Source organism: Triturus cristatus, chromosome 6 (assembly GCF_964204655.1).
Source record: "Triturus cristatus chromosome 6, aTriCri1.1, whole genome shotgun sequence".
Lineage (NCBI taxonomy): Eukaryota > Metazoa > Chordata > Amphibia > Caudata > Salamandridae > Triturus > Triturus cristatus.
Window position 1 is genome coordinate 1,466,941,091 of NC_140589.1, and position 20,208 is coordinate 1,466,961,298.

Below are 20,208 nucleotides of genomic sequence, written 5' to 3' on the forward strand. Positions count from 1 at the left end.
TACCAACTGGACTATGTACTTGTGGTCTTACATGGTCTGCTTATCTGATCGGTGAGCACTATATTCTTTAATGGTCTTCCCCTATTCCATCAGCGATGTTGCTGCCCACTTTTACATTGTTGTTGTTTATAATGTATTTATTTTTTCATTTTCCGCCTCGTCCGCTTTCACTGTAGCAGCCGCGCTTCTTTATTTAATTTGTAGGGCAGTCCGCTTTCACTTTAGCGGCCACGCTACAGCGATCTGCTTTCTTTCTTTCTTTTTTTTTTAAGTGAGAGCGCCCCATTACACGCTTTCACTTTAATGTTGGCCGCGACCCTTTCTTTAGATGCTGCTCACTGTAACCTGAATACGGTGAGCAGCGTCTAAAGAAAGAGACGCGGCCACTATGAAAGTGGTCTTGCATTTGTGAGAGTTCCAGCTATTGGCATTAGAAATGACAATGCCTTTTACATATGTGTTGCTTTTGAAAACACATAAGTAAACGGCATTGTCATTTATCGAAAATGCAAGACCTATTGCATTGAAAATGCTTGTTGATGTATCTGGTTATCTTGGTATTCCCATAAGGCAAAAGTCTGTAGTTACTTTATTATATCACCAGTCCAATGTATAAGGCCATGGAACTCTGAGGTATCTTACAATATTACAGTGTACATCAACAGGGTGTTTTATTATTTGTAATTCACCATAGACACACCATCACGCTTCCTCTAGCCTTCTTCTAAACTCTCAGTCTTTTGCGCCCCCTTATGATCAAGCTACTGTTGTTGGAATAAGCAGCATTTATTTGTGCATATTCATATAGTGCAGACATTACCCATAGGTGTTTGAGTGCTTTACAAAATAAAAGGTTTTATTACAAGAGATACAGTTTTCAGTTTTACAAAACGGTTGCTAGTTACGGTTTTTACAAGACACTTAGTGGCAGGTATATACATAGGGATACTGGTTAGAAGTATCAATCGCTACAAGGAACGGACTTACAATTGTTAAAGGATGTAGATGGTATAGGTGGTAGCAGCAAGGTAAGGTCGAATGGGATAGGGGTAGCGCAGTAGACGTCAGTATAAATGTGCAACCTTTAAAGAGAAAGTAAGCAACCCAGTATGCAGTTGAAGTGTTTGCAAAATCTATTTTGACAAGCTTAATATATGTATTTTCAAAACAGGCAGTATTTCAGAAAGTGTGGTAATACACAAACAGATTTGACCTTTAATGTCATGCTGTATTTAAACAGACTGCCACAATGTGTCCTAATCTCTTATTCATTTTGATTGTTCAGGGAAATAGTTAAAAAGATAGAAAAAGGAAAAGCTACAATCCCTTTAATTCATTACTATATAAAATAAATGAATAGCAATTAATTCCAGTTCACGCCCCCTTTTCTTTGCCACAGTCCTAACCGTGCGAGGCGGATCAGCTCCGGAAACAGGCAGCGACCTTACTGGCGTTCGGGCCAGATGAAACATTGACAGTGAGCTGCAGGGGGGCCACTCACCCACTCCCTAGTGTTGGGGTCCCCAACCTTTTCGGTAGTCAGAGCTACTTATTTTCAGTGAAAATTATCAAGTGCTACTAATATTATTAGAGTTTTCATAGTGACTATATCAGAAGGTATTACATAGTGATCATATGTAAGATTACCATCTGTGCATCAGGTAGGGTTGCTAGCAGTAATGTAAAAAATGCTTTCTCGATGGGAAATGCCTCCACATGGGTAAACATAACAGCCGCAAATGCAATACCCCTAGCACCAAGTTAATAATATTAGTAATAAATAGTTAATAGGATTAGTAATAAATCTCCAATTCTGCATGATTTATCATTCAAATATCAGTTTTAAATATATTTAAAAATTAAACCATTTTCCTCCAAACAGCTTATGAGTTCTGAAAAGACACAGATTTTCATCTTAAATACATAATTTTCAATTTTGTTACGCATATAATATTTCAACCAACCATAAACTTTGAATTTAGTAAGTTGGGCTGGACAGCAAGGCGGAACAACATAAGGGTAGTGGGGGTACCCGGAGGATCGGAAGGACGAAGCGTTGATCTCTTTCTGGAAGAACTCATTCTCAACAAGTTGCAGCCCCCACGTCTGTCTACGTTTTTCGCCATTGAGAGGTCGCATAGAGTCCCAGCGAGACCTCCCCGTCCCGAGAATCTGCCCAGACTATAATCATCAGAATATTTAACTATCGGGACCGAGATGCAATACTCCAAGTTGCTAGAGTGAAAGGAGACCTCCCATATGAGAACTCCACCATCAGGTTTTTCCCAGATTTCCCACTACAAGTACAGAGGCAAAGAAGAAGTTTTGATTTGGTCAAAAAGCAGCTGAGATCCAGAGATCTCAAGTACATGATGCTTTTCTCGACCAGATTAAGAGTGAATGCGTAAGGGAAGTCATGGTACTTCGCAACCCCGGAGGATGCCTGGTAGTGGCTGGAGGGCTGGCGCACTACTGGGAAAAATGCATGAATATGTTTCCCACTGAAGAAAGGAACCAGTTGACAAAAGAGAGGACCCCCTGACGGACCGAGAGCGGCGTGCATCGTTGGCCAGCCCCGCGGGGACTGCCAGGGGAGAGGATGAACCAAATGGGTTAAGTAAGGACACAACGCAGAGGTAAGACAGTCTTGTTTGGGATGGGGCCGGGAAGGCTATGGATGAGAGACAGAAACATTTAAAACCACAACAGAACTTTAAAGACAAGGCGTACGGAATTTTAACCTAAGATGCACCAAGGACATTCATTTGCTGTGTGGCCTGGGTGGGGGGAGGCCCGAATGTTACTAGTATTGTTTGTTAGTCCTGCTTGATCGACCCTCCCCCTTGAGCTTTGAGCTAGTATTGTAATGTTTTTTTGTGGACTACAGGCACTCTGGGGGTTGGAGAGTTAGGGTTTCCTAAACCTTATAAGCAGGGTTGCAGGGAGGAGGGAGGGAGCAGGGGGGAGGGAGTATGTAGATAAGTTTTGTTAGTTCAGAAATGTACTACAAGCGTAGGGAACGAAGAGGTGCATGCATCAAGATCCTTGGTGTAAAAGAGATCTGCAGAGTGAATTTATACTTAGATGGTGAGCCATAGACAAGCACAGTCCTCGATAAAGGTCTGGTCCTGGAACGTTAATGGATTAAATGGGAAATTGAAAAGATCAACTGTACTACTGTTTATCAAACGCCACTCACAAGACATAATTCTCCTTCAAGAAACACATCTTAGGGGCAACCACTGCAAGGCCTTGGATAGGTTTGGTTATACTCTCAGGGGGCACGCAGGGTATACTTCAGGCTCTAGAGGAGTAGAGATACTGATCAAACGCTTATGTCCGTTAATACACGACAAAGTCGTGACAGATGACCTCGGTAGGTATACGGCGCTCAGTGGGGTATGGAAGGGAGCTAGAATTAACCTCTGCTCAGTCTACTCGCCACCAGGGCTACAATCCACTACATTAGACACACTAGGCTCTATACTACTACAGTTGCCAGAAAGAAGATTGATACTGGGAGGGGTTTGAATGATATAATTTCAGTGGAACTAGATGCACTGAGCAGGAATCAGATGGACATGAGTAATCCACGACAGGGCGGCCATCTTAAAGGGTTCCTGGAGGCATTGGGCCTGGGGGATATATGGAGGCACCAAAATCCCGGTACGAAACAATACACACACTTCTCGGTGGGAACAAGCAGCCTCTCAAGAATAGACTATATTATAACACAAGTCGCAGGACTGGGAAAATTTAGAGAGGCAGCTCATAAAGCTAGGGGAATTTCAGATCATTCTCCTGTGGAAGTGAAATTAGCAGGTCCGTGGAAGGATCACATGTTGCCGCCTAGAATAAAACCCAGGCACTTCAAAGACGAAGACTTTCATGAACTAATACGGTTCGAGGCAGAGCAATATTTTGCTGAGAACTCGGTACAGTGGACTCGGCCATGACTCTGTGGGAGGCCTATAAAGCGGTCATCAGAGATCTCACCCAGTCTAGAATAGGCGCCATTAGGAAAGAAAAACATGTCAAGTGTGTTGCTCTCAAAACAGAGATAGTCCGTCTTGAGGTTCAGGCAGTGGGAGGGGGCTAACAGGCAGATAAGGAGAGACATCTTCTCCAGGTTCGACAGAAGGAACTTAGGGACCTGGAGGAAGATAGGCCAGAACTCTCCCAAGAGCAAAGCAATACTGTCTTTATGACGTTAGGGATAAGGCGAATAAAGTGCTGGGATGGTTAGGCAGGAGGCAGACAGGGGGAGGCTGGGTTCCCGGCCTACTAGATGAGACAGGGACTAAATTTGAGACCATGGCGGAGACAGCTGAGGGGTTTTCACAGTATTATGAAGAAGTCTACACGTCCCGCTCCGCACACTCAGCAGAAGACTCTGGTGCTTTTCTACGAGACATCTCCATGCCATGGCTAGGCAGAGAGGACTGTGAAAACATGGAACAAGACCTAATGGTAGATGAAGTCAGAGCAGCGGCCAGAGCCCTACAATCCGGAAAGGCGGCGGGCGCCAATGGTCTGCCCGTGGAGTTATATAAGGCTGTGTTAGATGTAGCGGCAGAACATATGTTAAATATGTTCAATCAGGCATTACAAGATGGTAGGTTGCCGGCAGATCAGAGAAGAGCAGCAATAACGGTGATACTAAAGCCAGGCAAACCACCCTCAAGCTGTGTGTCTTATAGACCGATTTCTCTACTAAACTTTGAAGTTAAAGTGCTAGCTAAGTTTCTGGACACGAGGTTGGCAGGAGTGATTGAGACACTCATACATCTAGACCAGTCAGGATTCATGCCGCACCATAGCACCAGGCTGAACCTGTGCCGACTGTTTGGGATACTGCATATAACCCAGTCGGGCATGAAAGAGCAAACATCCCTTCTGTCTTTAGATGCAAGCATGGCCTTTGACAGTGTGGAATGGAGCCACCGCTACGCTGTCCTGGTGCATTGTGGCTTATGCCCTAAATTTATTGCCTGGGTTAAACTTCTCTTTAAACAGCCATTAGCTAGGGTGTGGGTCATTGCAACCGTTTCCAGTGCTTTTACCCTGCAGAGAGGGACCAGACAGGGGTGCCCGCTGTCCCCGATCCTTTTTGCGCTTGCTCTGGAGCTGCTAGCAGGATGGGTCTTTGTTCCCTATCATATTTCAATAATTAGATCCTACTCCTATCACTTTACAAAAGCAAGAAGTCCTCTTTGACGAGTACACAAATGATGCATACATTCAAATTATAATCAAAACCACACCCTCAAAGATTTATAAAACTTTAAGAACATCAGTGCAAACAAGTGTACGATCTCAAGGAAATGTTAGTCTTCGCTGTGTGAAATGCAATGCAAAATAATCTGGTCTTTCCCATTACAAACTAAAAAGCAGCAGTGATACAGGACCACAGCAGGACAGGAGACCTGCCAGAGCTGTCCATATTAATGCTTACCTCCAATCCACCCCTCCAGCCACCAGACTGGCAGGTCAAGAGACTGCTTTCAGGACAAAAGGTCAGCTCATGTTAAAACTTCCTTCACCGGGGAAAACATCAAACATGCAAGCTGAAATCAAACATGCTAGCTGAAATCAAACATGCTAGCTGATTTTAAAGACCTGCACTGCTTTGTGAAACACATTTTACACCAGTTTCAAATAACCAATGAGTGTGTTCTTGCATAGTATCGTCGTTGATACTTATAATGATGCATTTTGTTGTTGTATTTTAACAGGGGGAGGTGTGATATGTCTTAACCATCTTTAGCGAGGGCAGGGGGCTCATGGTCAGCCGGCTCGTGATGCCCTCATCTGCGGGCACGCGGGGTGGATTTGATGTTCTACGGAGGAGAGAAATGGTATTTCATATCTGTAATATGTGCCTTAGTGATATGTATGTTTTATTTGTCAACCCTGGATATTTCGAAATGGTTCACTCTCCTGCTAAAATATTATTTCACATCTTTATTCCAAGCTATTGTTCCCAAACACTCATCAAGTTTTGCTCGGTTACTTAAAACCCTTGCAAAAAATGAAAACAGACAGTGAAAAAATCAAAACATACACATGATTTTAAAAGGATGTAATATTTTACATCGAGTTATTACGATAACTGTAAACAAATTTAGGTAAATATAACAAAACCTTCATCAACATCTAAAGTGCAAGCAGTTCTGTAAAGTTGGAGGGTGCACGGGGGTTCGTGGAAGTGGACAGCGGGGGGGGGGGTTAATATTAAAAATAATAAATAAAATAATTACCTGGTGCTGCCGGCTGCCTCGCGATACTCTGGATCCAGTTCCTGGTCCTAGCATTCCCTGAGACAGCATCATGGACTCCCCATCCACTCCCCGCGCTGCTCTCAAGCATAAGAGCAGCGTGGGAATTTGGCCTCGTGGGAATTTGGAGGCGGGATAATCCTCGCCTCCGTTGTCCTTAATAGAATTGAAAATTCTTGTCACGAATGTTCGCAAATTTTTAATTCTATGTCAGGACCGGAGGCTCCGATTATGCTTGTTCAAAGCTGAGCCACCACCATTGAAGCAACATTGACAATCGGCTTATAGTAAAACGTTTTAAAAGTACTTTCATTAGACCAGTCAGCTGCACTCATGATATCCACTAGGCTTACACCCGTTACAAATGCTTTGGAAGCCATGGCTCCGCGCGCAGAGTGAGCCCCAAACTTGGAGATATCAATCCCTGCCTCGCTCATGAGCCAGCGCATCCACCGCGATAAGGTAGCTGGCGTCACTGGGCGAAAAGGCTTTTGCAAAGCAATAAGTAGTTGCCCCTGCATATCAGCACGAAACTCCTCAGTACTCACCTCGTAATCCTTAATACATTGCACCACGCACAGTTTAGGATTGTTAGGAAAAACCGGGTATGTGATTGAAGTAGTGTTACACTTCGTTCTCCTGGACAAGGTGAAAGACACCCCTTCCGGGGTAAATCTACGCCCCGCTAAATCCAGAGCTCGGACGTCAGAAACCCGTTTGCAAGAAACGAGACACAAAAGCATAGTCAGCTTAGCTGAGAGTTGTTTACGAGACAAGAACCTATTGGATGGCCAAGATTCCAGGAATCGGAGGACAAGAGAAACATCCCACAGATGAGAGTACTTTGGGCAAGGGGGTTTCACCATCCTGACTCCCCTCAGTAATTTACAAACTAAAGGATGTTCCCCAATGGGCTTACCATCTACAGGTAAATGCCCCGCCGATATGGCGGACCGAAAGTTGTTGACCGTCCTGTAGGCCAACCCGGAGGACGCCATAGAAGCCAAAAAGTTGACCATTAAAGACACATGTGCCTTAGCGGGATCCAGGTCCCGTTGAGTGCACCAATCACACCACCTTTTCCAAGATGAGGCGTATCGCTTGTGAGTATTGGCCGACCAAGCTTCTTTGATGAAGTTACTAGCTTCTCGCGAAAGGCCCGGGACACTCCACCTGTCCCTGAAACCTGCCAAGCAACGAGAGGAAGTTGGCCCGAGGCCACCAAAGGATGGGGATTCTGAAGAGGGTCCAGCAATAGGTTCTGCATCTGAGGAAGGAGGATCGGAATCTCGCAACACATGTCCAGTAACACCGGAAACCAAGCTTGAGCCCTCCATAGAGGAGTGATCAAAATGAGTTCCGCCTGAAAAGTTCTTGTTCGTGCTAGAACCCGTGGGATCATGAGAAACGGGGGAAACGCGTAACAGAGGGACTTCGGCCATTCCTGCAGGAATGCATCTGTGGCTAACGCCTCCGGGTCCGGCCTCCAACTGAAAAACTGGGGAACCTGACTGTTCAGTCGAGACGCAAAAAGGTCTATCTGGCAAGGGCCCCAAAGGTGGGTTAGGTGTCGAAACACTGTGGGCAACAACCTCCAATCGCTGGAGTCCTGTAGGTGGCGGGAATTCCAATCGGCCACTTGGTTGCTGGAACCGGGCAGATATTCCGCAACCACCGAAATTCTGTGTTGCAGACAGAAGTGCCAGAAGTCCTTGGCGATCTCCGCCAACATCCGCGACCTGGTACCGCCCAGCTTGTTGACGTAACGTACCGCCGAGATATTGTCCATCCGAAGGAGTATACAACAATCTGCTTTCTGCGGTGACAGACATCTGATCGCAAAGGAACCAGCCAACAGTTCCAAGCAATTGATATGCAAATGAAGTTCGTCTGGCGACCAGCGACCACCCGTGGACAACGTGCCGCACCGGGCTCCCCAACCCCACCGGCTGGCATCTGATTCGATCACCACATCCGGGGTCGATCCGAATAGCGCTCGGCCGTTCCAGGCCTCCATGTGGTTTAACCACCAATCCATCTCCAGTCTCGCCTCCTCTGAGAGAGGTATCTGTTCTGAATAACTGAGACCTTTCCGAAGATGGCGGATCTTGAGCCTCTGAAGGGCCCGATAATGAAGGGGGCCCGGGAAGATCGCTTGGATGGAAGAAGCCAGGAGCCCCACTATGCGGGCTAAAGATCTCAAGGACGTCGTCTGCCTGAGTAGGATGGACCGCAACTCTTTCTTGATTGCCCTGACCTTTGTCATCGGCAGTAAGAGTTGACACGTCACTGAATTGATCGTAAACCCCAGAAATTCGATGGATTGAGAGGGGATTAACACTGATTTCTGCGGGTTGACAATGAACCCCAAGCTCTGCAATAGTTTGATCGCCCAATTGAGGTGCGTTTGTACCGTTTGAGGGGAGGATGCCAAAATAATTATGTCGTCCAGGTATATAATGAGGCGGACTCCCCGGGCCCTGAGAGTTTCCACCACTGGTCTCAGAAGCTTCGTGAAGCACCACGGTGCTGACGACAGACCGAACGGGAGGACCTTGTACTCGTAGCATACCTTTCCCCAGACAAACTGCAGGAACCTCCTGTGAGGTGGAAAAATGGGAATGGAGAGATACGCGTCCTTCAGGTCCAAACGGACCATCCAGTCTCCTTCCTGGAGAAGGTCGCGCAGTAGATGGATCCCTTCCATCTTGAAGTGCCTGTAAACAATCCACGAGTTGAATTCTTTGAGGTTTAGCACCAAGCGGGAACCGCCCCCTTTCTTGTCTACGAGAAAGACAGTACTCACGAAACCGTGAGGGTGAACCTCGGAGGGCGCCACTGCGCCCTTCTGCAGCAAGGAATTGATTTCTGCCGTGATAAAGCTCTGATCTTGTCGGGAAAAATACAGAGGGGGGGGGGGCGGGAGTGTTGCACAGGGGAGGCGTACATCTCCAGCCTGTACCCCTGCACCGTCTGCAACACCCATGCATCTTGCGAAATTTCGCGCCATTTGTCTAGAAAACATGCCACTCTGCCCCCCAATGTCACCTCCGAGAAGGGAATGAGGCTCACCTGAATTTCCGGCATCATGCTGGTTGTTGGAGTTTCCTCCAAATCTGCCACCTTTGCGGAACCTGTTCCTGGAACGTCGCGAGGGGTAAAAATTGGAGGTGTTGGCTGAGTTGTCCTGATAACCACCTCTCTGCTGTCCACGTTGGGTGCCTTGGTTATATCCCCGGCCGAACGAGCGCCCCCGGAAGCGTCCGGCCCTGCCAAAAACCGGGCGGAAAGCCCGCTTTAACGAACCCTGGGCCTTGTCAAGCCCACTAAATGTGGCAACAAACTTGGTGAGCTCCTTGAGAAAGGGTTGACCAAACAGGAGGCCTTGGGCTAGTGGGCCCGACTCCGACGTAGATAATTCGGCCAGCCTGGGATCTAACTTTAGGAGAATGGACCTGCGTCGTTCCGTCGACAATGCACAATTAGCATTGCCCAGCTGGCACACTGCCCGCTGTGCCCAGCCGATCAACTCATCAGGGCTAATTGCAATGGAGGATTCTTTGGCCCTAAAGCCGATCTCGAGAATCTTGGTCAGGGGGCCTATGACGTCTAGTAGTTTATCCTGGCAGGATCGCCAGGACCTGTCCAAACCTTTCTTAGGATCTTTTGAGTACTTTTTCAAGTACGTCAACATGGACGGGTCCACCTCCGGGGTAGCCGCCACCTTGTCTGCTAGCTCCGGTCGCGGGCATTCCGACCGTAGTCGTGCCCGTACGTCCGTATCAAATGCTTGACGTAGATGGGTTTGAACATAATCTGCTACCTCTTGCGGTGGTAGCCAGGAAGATGAGTTAGGGTGGATAATGTCCGCTGGTTCGAACGTGAGCACTTTAGGTGATGCGGACGGGCCAGAGTGCTTCTCCTTCCGTGTTTTCTTGGAAGGGCGAGGAGATTCTTCCTCGTCCGTTGTAGGATCAGGTGTGGTATCTTGGCCATCATCCTCCTGGGAGATCTCAGTAATTGTCGCTTCTCTAGGAGAAGAACGTTCCTGCTCCGCCATCGAGCGTGCGAGCCTAGCGAAATCTGCAGCATGGGGATTCGTTCTTACCTTACCCCCAGGTGTAGGACGGGAAGCTGAGGATGGAACCCAGCCTTGTTTCTTTGCGTAAGAGCAAAGATGGCGCTTCAATGGCGCAATCGCCCTCACCAATGCGGAATTGACAGACTGCTGCACACCTGCGTCCAATGCCTCAACGAGGTCATATTCCATAGACCCTGAAGGGTCTTCGTCATCATAATAATAATAATCCTCTTCATAATATTCAGACATAGTTGCCACACAGTGAGCAATTAACGACCCTGAGGATTATTTGTGAAGTCCGTCAAAATTCACAATCAATATTCTCACACAGGAGATCAGGGGGAGTGGTAACCCCAGGCAAGCCCCCAATACAGGCACCGACTGATAAAGTTTAGATGTGGAGGGAGGGAGGGCTTGCACAACACAAATCACCAATCCCACTCTAGGCAAAGCCTATGCTGAATTATACAGCCCCACTGACTGTAGAAACAGAAGGGCGTCTGGGGAGCCAAAACGAGCCTTTTCCGCCGAAAAAACGGTACAAATACGGGTCTTAAGCAGTTAAAACACACTGCTCTGTGTTCGATTCAAGCCCGACTAATTTTCGCGGGCAAAATGGCCGCCGCGCATGCGCGCTGGCTCAGGCTCGCACAGATAGTAAAAGAGGACTGCGCGTCAGACAGACGCGCGTCCTCGCTCCCCTATCTCCCGCTCCACAAACCCGAATGACGTGAGACAAACTCACCGACGGGATACGGAAACGCCCGCAGCGCTTCGCACTACTGAAAAGGAAAGGCAATCAACATACACACTCGATGAGGCTAAGACCTCCGTCCACACAACTCGCACTGACTGCGAACGCGCATCAAAGGCAGCGCCTCAAAATAAGCAATAAATCAATCAATAACAACGAACAAATCGCGCAACAAAGCAGCGCTTCGTAATAATCAATCAATAACAACGAACCAATCGCGCAACAAAGCAGCGCTTCGTAATAAACAACAATTACAGCGTATAAACTTTCAATAAACCAACACTGAAGTAATATCACACTGTAAGAGAGAAAAATGCATAAGGTACTTAACTGGCTGCGGAGCAGCAAAGAAAGAGGACTCTATGTGCTGACAGGGACCTTTTATGGACGAGACTCTATGGTTGTCACGTGGTTTTATCTTTGTTTTTATTGGCTGCTGTGAGCTTCCTAGTAAAGATTGAGAAGCATAATCGGAGCCTCCGGTCCTGACATAGAATTTGGCCTGAGCAGGCTGGATTAACACTCGCTCAGGCACAGGGAGTCTGTGCTGCTTCTTCAAACTGGCTGAGAAATACAGCTGGGTTGCAGAAACCTAAGTACGCATGTCAGTTTGCCTAGCATAAGACAACCAGCCAAACTGACATAAGCACTTAAGAGTGCACCTACCACTCCTTATCCCCCCTCCTATGGCAAGGCCCTGCCCCTCCCTGCACACGCTGGCTCAGAACCAGCAGCTGAAAAATAAATAATATATTGTTTGGTTTTTCAGCTGCTGGCTCTGAGCCAGTGGAGTGATGCTCATCCGCCATTGCGGAGGAGCCGCTGCTGTGTATAGCCGCCCTTGTCTGCAGTAAGATGTTGAAGAGCGAACAACACAGTCCTACATAAGGATACATGCATTTATATATATACTTTTACATTTTATGTATACATTTCTTGTAATTTTTGCATCTCTGATCTGTATGTTAGAGATATATATTCATTTCTTATATACATTTTCTGTATAGTTCTAAAAACTTTGAAAGTTTTCTTATTAGTAATTTTTTGCACTGGTCTTTTTACCCCTAGTTAATCTTTCACTCTCTTTTCTCTCTCCTAGGAAGATAGGAAGGGAATATGTCTCAAGAGGGCGGCACCTGTTCCTTAATTTTTCTTCGATATTCTTCCTTCTATTTTCTCTGCACCAAGACAAGGAATACACGAAGATGTGTGCATTTCTCCTCTTGTTTCTGGTCATTTTTATGTTATTATACACTTGTTTATCACTTGTTAGTCTGTGCACTTCACTGAGGGATAGTCCGTGGTTCCAGTAGCTGTTCGTTCTCTTTTAATGAATTTGCAAGATAAGACTGATGGTTACAACACGTTCCCGTTATTTAGGGAATTATACTTTAGTTTTTCTTTCATAGGGCACCAATTAGATTATACCCACTAACAAGGGTTCAATACTTGCATCTACTTTGGTCAGCATCTGTCATCACCCCGATGTACTGAACATATTTTGAGAATTTTCTCTTAGAACACATGGGGTTGTTGGCTCTTTGAGCCTTTATTTGGTTTAATATGACAGCTGGCTCAATCTGTGTTGCCGTATAAATACAAGAATATATAGAATGGACTACATTTCCCATCAGGCAACTTGGGAATACGCTAGCTCTACGAACGGGATCCCGTGATCTTTTCCGGGTTCCGGTAGTTTATTGTGTATCGGTTTGTCTTTTACATGACGGGACATCAGTAATTTGACAATGTTTGTCCCACAGTTTTTTCATACATACTGTTTACCGATCACATTCGTAGACAACTAAGTCATTTGGCCTCTTATTAACATTTGTACCATCAGTGGATATATAAAATTACAAGAACACATTCATTTAAATTATTCATGTATCTTATGTTCACGATATGGTATTTATTGTATGATCTTATACTATTTCAAGATGGCGCTGAATATGATGATGATGTTGTTTCACAGTCCTATTTTCATTTTGATTATCTTTATTGTTCAATGGACATATAATGAACGGACATTAACATTTTCAACAAGTCGTGTGAACAAGCCCTTTCGAGGGCGAAACGCGTCACGACAGGCTTATGACTGCAATAAACCTCGTTTTGTTGGTATAACCGCGGACCCTGGTGTTTATTTCTGGACTTAAGTGCTCGTTTGGAACGCCGTTCTACCAGATATATATATATATATATATATATATATATATATATATATTATCTACTGGCAGTCGCCAGTAGATAGTTATAGTTAGGACCGTGTTTCCATAGGAAATCCGCAACATTCTATTTGGAATAATTTTGGCGCCGGTTGACGAATCCTCGCGAAATTTTCAAAATAGGTGGGGCGCTCCGCTCCGCTCCTACCCTGAAAGTCTCGGGGGGATTCGTCAAGCGGGGGCTGAGAAAAAAGGGGGGTCCCAAAACGCGTTTTCCCGATGCAATTTTCCATAGGGACGTTTAGTCCAAGGTACAGCCCGAACGGCTGAACAGAATTACTTGAAATTTGGCAGAGAGGTAGTCCTCAGGTCAGGGATGTGCCTTTTGCAGGTCTGGTGTCAATCTGTTCAGTAGTTCCTGAGAAAATCAAAAGTAAAATCATATATATATGTGGGCGGAGCCTAACCACACATCTCATCCTGAGATCTGATTGGCTGTCAGCACTTCATCCAAGAAGTGTTGGCAGCCATCTTGGAACCAATATACATGATAGCACCTCATTAAAAAACATTGCAGTTAATAGAAGGTTTTAAGACTTTAGTTACATTATAAATCATTTGTTGATGGTACCATACTCATTTTAGGAATTGTGGTATGTTCTAAGGTGATTTCACCATGTGAAAAAGCCTTCTGCTGGGATATCATGATTGAGAGAAAAATATTTTCTCATGCTTTTCCCACAGAGGTTTGGAAGGTGATCTATAAGCTAAACTGAGAGCTTATTTTCTGTAAATTCACATTATCTTTCTCAGTCATGTGAGAATGAAGTCTGACATTCTCAGTAAAACATGTACATCCAACAAGGGCAGAGACTGTCAGTTGATTCCTTTGTGTTCTACTGCAGCTTCCCAGAGTGTTCCAAAGAACAACTAGAGCGCTAACAGTCCTACTTATGATAAACGTATGGCACACCTGAAGCCATCTTGCTTGGATTAAAGTGGTAACTCTTAAAACATTTAATTTAAAAAGGAACAAAATGAGGGGGTTCATTTTTCCATAAAAAGTATGATTAGTGCTGCAGAAAGAAAAATTAGGGCACATTTTGAGTGACTTCTCAAATCCTCTTCTATTTCATTAAAAAATTCTGACATGCAGACTGAAACATGCACTTTCAATACCAGCAGCAGTTTTCCCTGGTGAGCAGTAGCTTTACTACAGTGATCTAATGAGCAAAAAGAGTGCTAACATTCTGAATTTATGGCAAATGTGTGACACATCTGAATGCCTTTGGAATCAAAGTAAAAAACTGAAAGTATTTCCTACTGAGGAGACTGCAGTAAATGAGGAAATTAGGAAACTTCATAACAAATAAGTCTGCCAAGATGGCCACCAGAGACAAAAGAGCCCAAATGTAGCCCACATATCACCCAGATGTAGCCCAAGTATAGCCCAATGACAGAATGTCCCAGAGTGTTCTTAAAAACAACTAGAGCGCTTACTGTCTTCATTATGACAAAAGTATGGCACACCTGAAGCCATCTTGATTGGAATAAACTGGTAACACTTAAAACATTTAATTTAAAAAGGAACACAATGAGGGGGTTCATTTTGCCATAGAAATTATGATTAATGCTGAAGAAAGAAAATGAGGGCACATTTTGAATGACTTCTCAAATCCTCTATTTCATAAAAAAATTCTGACATGCAGACTGAAACATGCACTTTTAATACCAGGAGCAGACTTCCATGGTGAACAGTAGTTTTACTACAGTGATCTAATGAGCAACTAGAGTGCTAACATTCAGAATTTATGGCAAATGTGTGACATATCTGAATACCTTCATGATGGAATCAAAGTAAAAAACTGAAAGCATTTCCTACTGAGGAGACTGCAGTACATGAGGAAATTAGGAAACTTCATAACAAATAAATCTCCCAAGATGGCCACCGGAGACAAAAGAGCCCAAATGTAGCCCAAAATCACCCAGATGTAGCCCAAATATAGCCCAATGACAGAAGTGTGCAAAACACTTATTATTTTGTGTTTTTGCAGTGTTATATAGTGCAGACTTGCCAGGTATTGGAGTGCTTTACATGAGCATTGGTTACATCACACAAGAACAAATTCATTTTGGTTGTAGACATGGGGAGACTAAGTGATTTGACCAGAATCACAGAATGTCGAGCTGAAGCAGAAACTCCAACCTGGTTCCCCAGTTGCAAAGTCTGCAGTTCTGGAAGTAACACCACATCCTCTCCCCTAAGTGCAACATTTAATCAAGTGGTCAACTGGATAAAAAAACATAAAGGTAACAAATAATTTAAAAGTGCTTTCTCGCTATTTGAAAACTCAGAAAATATGTCCTTATTTTAGTCTTTTAGAGCACTAACCATAATTTTGATGCCAATAAGACCCTCTCATATATGTAATTTCTAAAGGAAATGCTCTAGGTATTACAGTTTTGATTACATCAAGATGACGTCAGGCGTTCCACACTTTTGCAATAAATATAGAATGTTAGCAATCTAGTTGTTCATTAGGATACTGTTGAGAGGCAGAGGCCAGGGGCACGGACTCTGAAAATTGAAGGCAGGTAGGAGTGTGCAAAGGCAACAAATTTAATCACACTGAGCAGGCAGAAAGGGCCGTGGCAGCACAACAGACTATGGAGGGCAGTGGAAAGGGGGGCAGGGGCAACAAACCAACAATACAGGACTTGCAAGAGAGGCAGTGGCAATGTAATAGACCATTGTGGGCAGAAGGAAGAGGCAATGGTAGTACAACCATACATGCCAACAGACCCGATTCAGCCAGGAAACGTCCAATGTTTTTAAGCTCAAATGGGCTTTATTTTATCTGTCTCCTGTCTACAATCTCCTCTTTTTCAATGTAACTCAAAGGGGAAAATCAATACCCCAGTTTTTTTTCAAAATCTCCCTCTTACCAAGTTCAAAATGTTCGCAAGTAAGGTACATTGGATCATGGAAGGAAATGGGGTAGGGACATGGACTTGGATAACAGAGGACAGGAGGGACATGGAGAGGTGCACCAAACTGACCCTGCAGGGCAGGCATCAGGGTTTGCAGCAGCACAATACACCACACAGGGCATGCGGGACAGGAGTGCAGCACAACAATCCATAGAAAGCAGGAGGGAGGGGACAGGACCATGCACATGGACAACAGAGGGGCAAGAGGCAATGGTAGCTAGCTGACCATAATGGACAGACAGGAGAGAAAGCTGCAGCATAACAGACCATAAAGGGCAGGAGGGATGGATCAGGGGCATTACAATGGAACAGACAAGCCAGGAGGGAGGGAGTAGGGGTCTGCACATGTAAACAGAGGGCTGGGGGCAAGGGGGCAGGGCAGGAGCAGCAAGATAGCCATGGAGGTCAGGCAGGATGGGCACTAGAAGCAAGACACACCATGAAGAGCAACAGTGAGACTGTGATGGCATACACACAGACCATGGAGGGAAGGTGGGAGGGGTTCAGGGGCAGCTAACTGACCACACAGGGAAGGTGGGAGGGGCCATGGCAGCACAGAAGACCATGCATGGCAAGTGGGAGGGTTAGTGGTAGCACAATGGCTATGATGGGCAAGAAGGAGGGTGCAGGGGCATGCACAAATGACGATGGAGGATAGAAGGGAGGGTCAGGACCTGTGCACAGACAAGAAAGTTCAGGGGAAGGGGCCTCACAACAGACTGCACGGGGCAGGCAGGAGGAGCAGTTGCAGCACAACAGACCAGGGAGGGCAGAAGGGTGTGGCAGTACAATGGACCATGTAGGACAGGAGGAAGAGGATAGGGGCATGGCATGTGGACAGGCAGGGTGGAGGTGGCAGGGACAGGTTACAGTTATCTGACAATGCTAGGCAGGTGGGAGGGGAGTGGCAGCTCAACAGAACACTCAGAGTAGATAGGAGTGGCAGGTCCATAGAACATGGTGGGCAAAAAGGATGGAGCAGGGGCATACACAAAGACATCGGAGGGCAGGGGGAAGGATAATAGGGGCAGCAAGCTAAGCAAAGAGTTTAAGCAAGAGGTCAATGATGGGGCATAGAATTGGGCAATGGAGGGCAGGAGGAGTGGACTTGTACATCATACTAAATTGAGGGCAGTGGCAGCACATCAGACCATGCATGGCAGGAGGGAGGAGGCTAGTCCATGGATTCACACAACAGAGGATAGGGAGGAGGGGGATGGGGCAGCAAGCTAACTGTTCAGAGAAGGCGGGTATTAGGAACTTTATTGTTTTTAAAACGTGTGTCTGTGCGAACTACTTAAAATATGAACAAGTATGCAGCATAATCTCACTTTTATTCAGGAAGAAGAGGACGTTTGTGACTGTGACTCCGGGCTCACTTGGCAGAAACACCCCCTGACCCTCCACCCCCTATCGCAAAATGTAATGCCCGTGAAAAGGGTAGGTGAACACAGTGTTATATAGAACATAGTCCTGAGAGCACGATTGAAAATGAAAACTAGATATAGTGTATGGTATAAACTATGCACCAAAAAGTGTGATATAAGATGAACCGGGCGTGAAATATAATATGCAATACATTGTGCGCAATGACAGATTCATTGGAGAGCGCGAGATAGCACAGGCACTAGCGTGTGCTATGCGATATGCGCCTTGGAGTGTAATATGCACAGGGCAGTGTTGTGTAACCTAACTAGTCTCTAAAGTTGTAATATAAAATATGTGCTGGGGAGTGTAACGTTGCATATGCACTGTGACAAAGATATGGATCCCAGATTGTAATATGTATGGCATAGCACTGTGCGTTATAACATAGGCATCGAGGAAGGCACGTTAGATGGGGCAATATAACCCGTGCGAAGACAAGTGTGGCATGACATATTCACGGGGTGGTGTTACAGTGCACATGGGCTAGAGAGTGTCATAGCATATGCACTAGCAGTGGAATACAACACAGAGGTGTGTGGCACTCAGCAGGCAATGGTGGGTGTAACACAGCATTGGGCTCTGCCAGGAGCGCGCTGTGACTCTCAAGTGATGTTCGTCCCCTTTCCAGAGAGTAAAATAAAAAGTATTACACATCCGGCAGTGGATGTGTGTTTTATTAACCGTGAGGGGGGTTTCTTGCAAAGTTTTGGTCGAATTTTTGTCGAATCCCCTTTGAATGGCTTGGTGTGCATGTGTATTAAATGTGCCCGTCAATAGCTACCCATGTTTGTATAAATAAACGACAAGGGTGTCTACCGGGATTAGGCACGGTAGGGCATCAGACATGTCAGAGCTTCACTAGTGGTGTAAATACATTCCACGTGGATTCATTGTATGCATAATCGCCTTTTAATGAATATCAAGCAAATCGTCATGGTGATAGGTACGTACGGTTTGTCCAGCATGTCCTAGGTGTGTCTATAAATATATATTTTTTAAAAATAATAAAAAACAGTGGCCGGCCCTGGGGATTGGGGTAAAAAAAATATAATTAGGAGACAGGCCCTGGGGGATGGGGTCATCAGGGCCAATAAATTAGAATAAGAAGGGGAACCACACAGCCCACCTTCTTAAAAAATTAAAATAAATAAAAGACTGGCATCGTGCCGGAGGCCACGCCCCCTCCTTGCAGCACTCTGCAAACGCGCCCCCTGGCGAGTTGTAAGTTGGGGAATTAATTCCTCTTCAATACTGAGGGTCCCTGAGGGCCAACTAGCCCAACAGGCATCTCCAGTATGCACCAGGGAGCTGCGCTGCAGACAGGTGTGCTGAGGCCAAGCCCCTTTTTACACCTCTCTGCAACGCAGCTCTGTGGCGCTTACTGGAGGTACCTAGTGGTCTAGTTTGACCCTAGGTACCCTTAGGATTCAAGGGGACTTAATCTCTCAACTTAGAACAGCCACAGGGCGCGTTTACACAGTGGTGAAGGGAGGGGACGGGGCCTGAGGTGACGTGTGCAAACACGCACTATGGCACGTTTTAAATTGGGGATATAATTTTCCTTCAATACTGAGGGCCCCTGGGGGCTAACTAGCCCACCAAGTGCTTCCAGTAAGCGCCACTGAGCTGCATTGCAGAGAGGTGGTCCAGGCCGTGCCACTTTTTACACCTCTCTGCAACGCAGCTCTGTGGCACTTACTGGAGGTACCTAGTGGGCTAGTTGGACCCTAGGGACCCTCAGGATTTAAATGAACTTAATCTCCCAACTAAAAACGGACACAGGGCGTGTTTACACAGTGGTGAAGGGAGGGGACGGGGCCTGAGTTAACGTGTGCAAAAACGCCCTCTGGCCTGTTTTAAGAGGTAGTTTTAATCCCCCTGCCCTATTATATACTAGGGGCTTACAGAGGAGGTCATGCTAATCACAGGGGGACCCCAACGCATAATGTTCCCTAGTGTATGTAGGTGTTTTCACTGTATTCTAAGTGTCTTTTAACATAGCACTGGCTCTAGGACTGGTTAGTCAGACTCAGTTACCACCAGTATCCGTCTGAAAAAGTTGAGGGTACAGGATGATTTTGCAACAAGGCTTCTTTCTGCTCTTCTTTTTGTTCTTTCTGCACGTTATCCTTCTTCCTGCACTTTTCTTCGTCTTTGAGGACTTCTGTTGCTTCTTTCTGCACTTCTTTTTTTTCTTTCTGTGCATTTTTTCTTCTTTCTTCACATGTCCTACCTCTGTAGGCATGGTTCCATGATGGAATATCGTTAACATAAATATCGTCAGAAATAAATATCGTCACTAAAATATCGCTTACATTAATATCGTCATCCTATACTTAAACAAGGATTCACACAAATATCGATTTTTTTTTATCGACAACCCTAATATCGTTCACACTAATATCGACAACATAAATATCGACTACTACATGATCGACTTTATTTTAAATAACATGACCTTAGACATATATATCGACTACACTAACATCGACGACCTATCTGCTTATA

At 45.5% G+C, this 20,208-nt stretch overlaps 1 long non-coding RNA gene across 2 annotated transcripts in view; it reads left to right on the top strand.

The window, feature by feature from the left end:
- LOC146821551 (uncharacterized) overlaps nucleotides 1-20,208 on the top strand; it is a 675,073-nt gene that overhangs the window by 536,340 nt on the left and 118,525 nt on the right. The window contains exon 5 of one of the 2 annotated variants that reach the window (XR_014963183.1): nucleotides 12,213-13,238. The exons of the other annotated variant lie outside the window; for it this stretch is intronic. This is a non-coding gene — a long non-coding RNA (uncharacterized LOC146821551). Of the gene's footprint in view, nucleotides 1-12,212; nucleotides 13,239-20,208 lie in introns of those variants that run through there. 2 annotated transcript variants of the gene reach the window in all.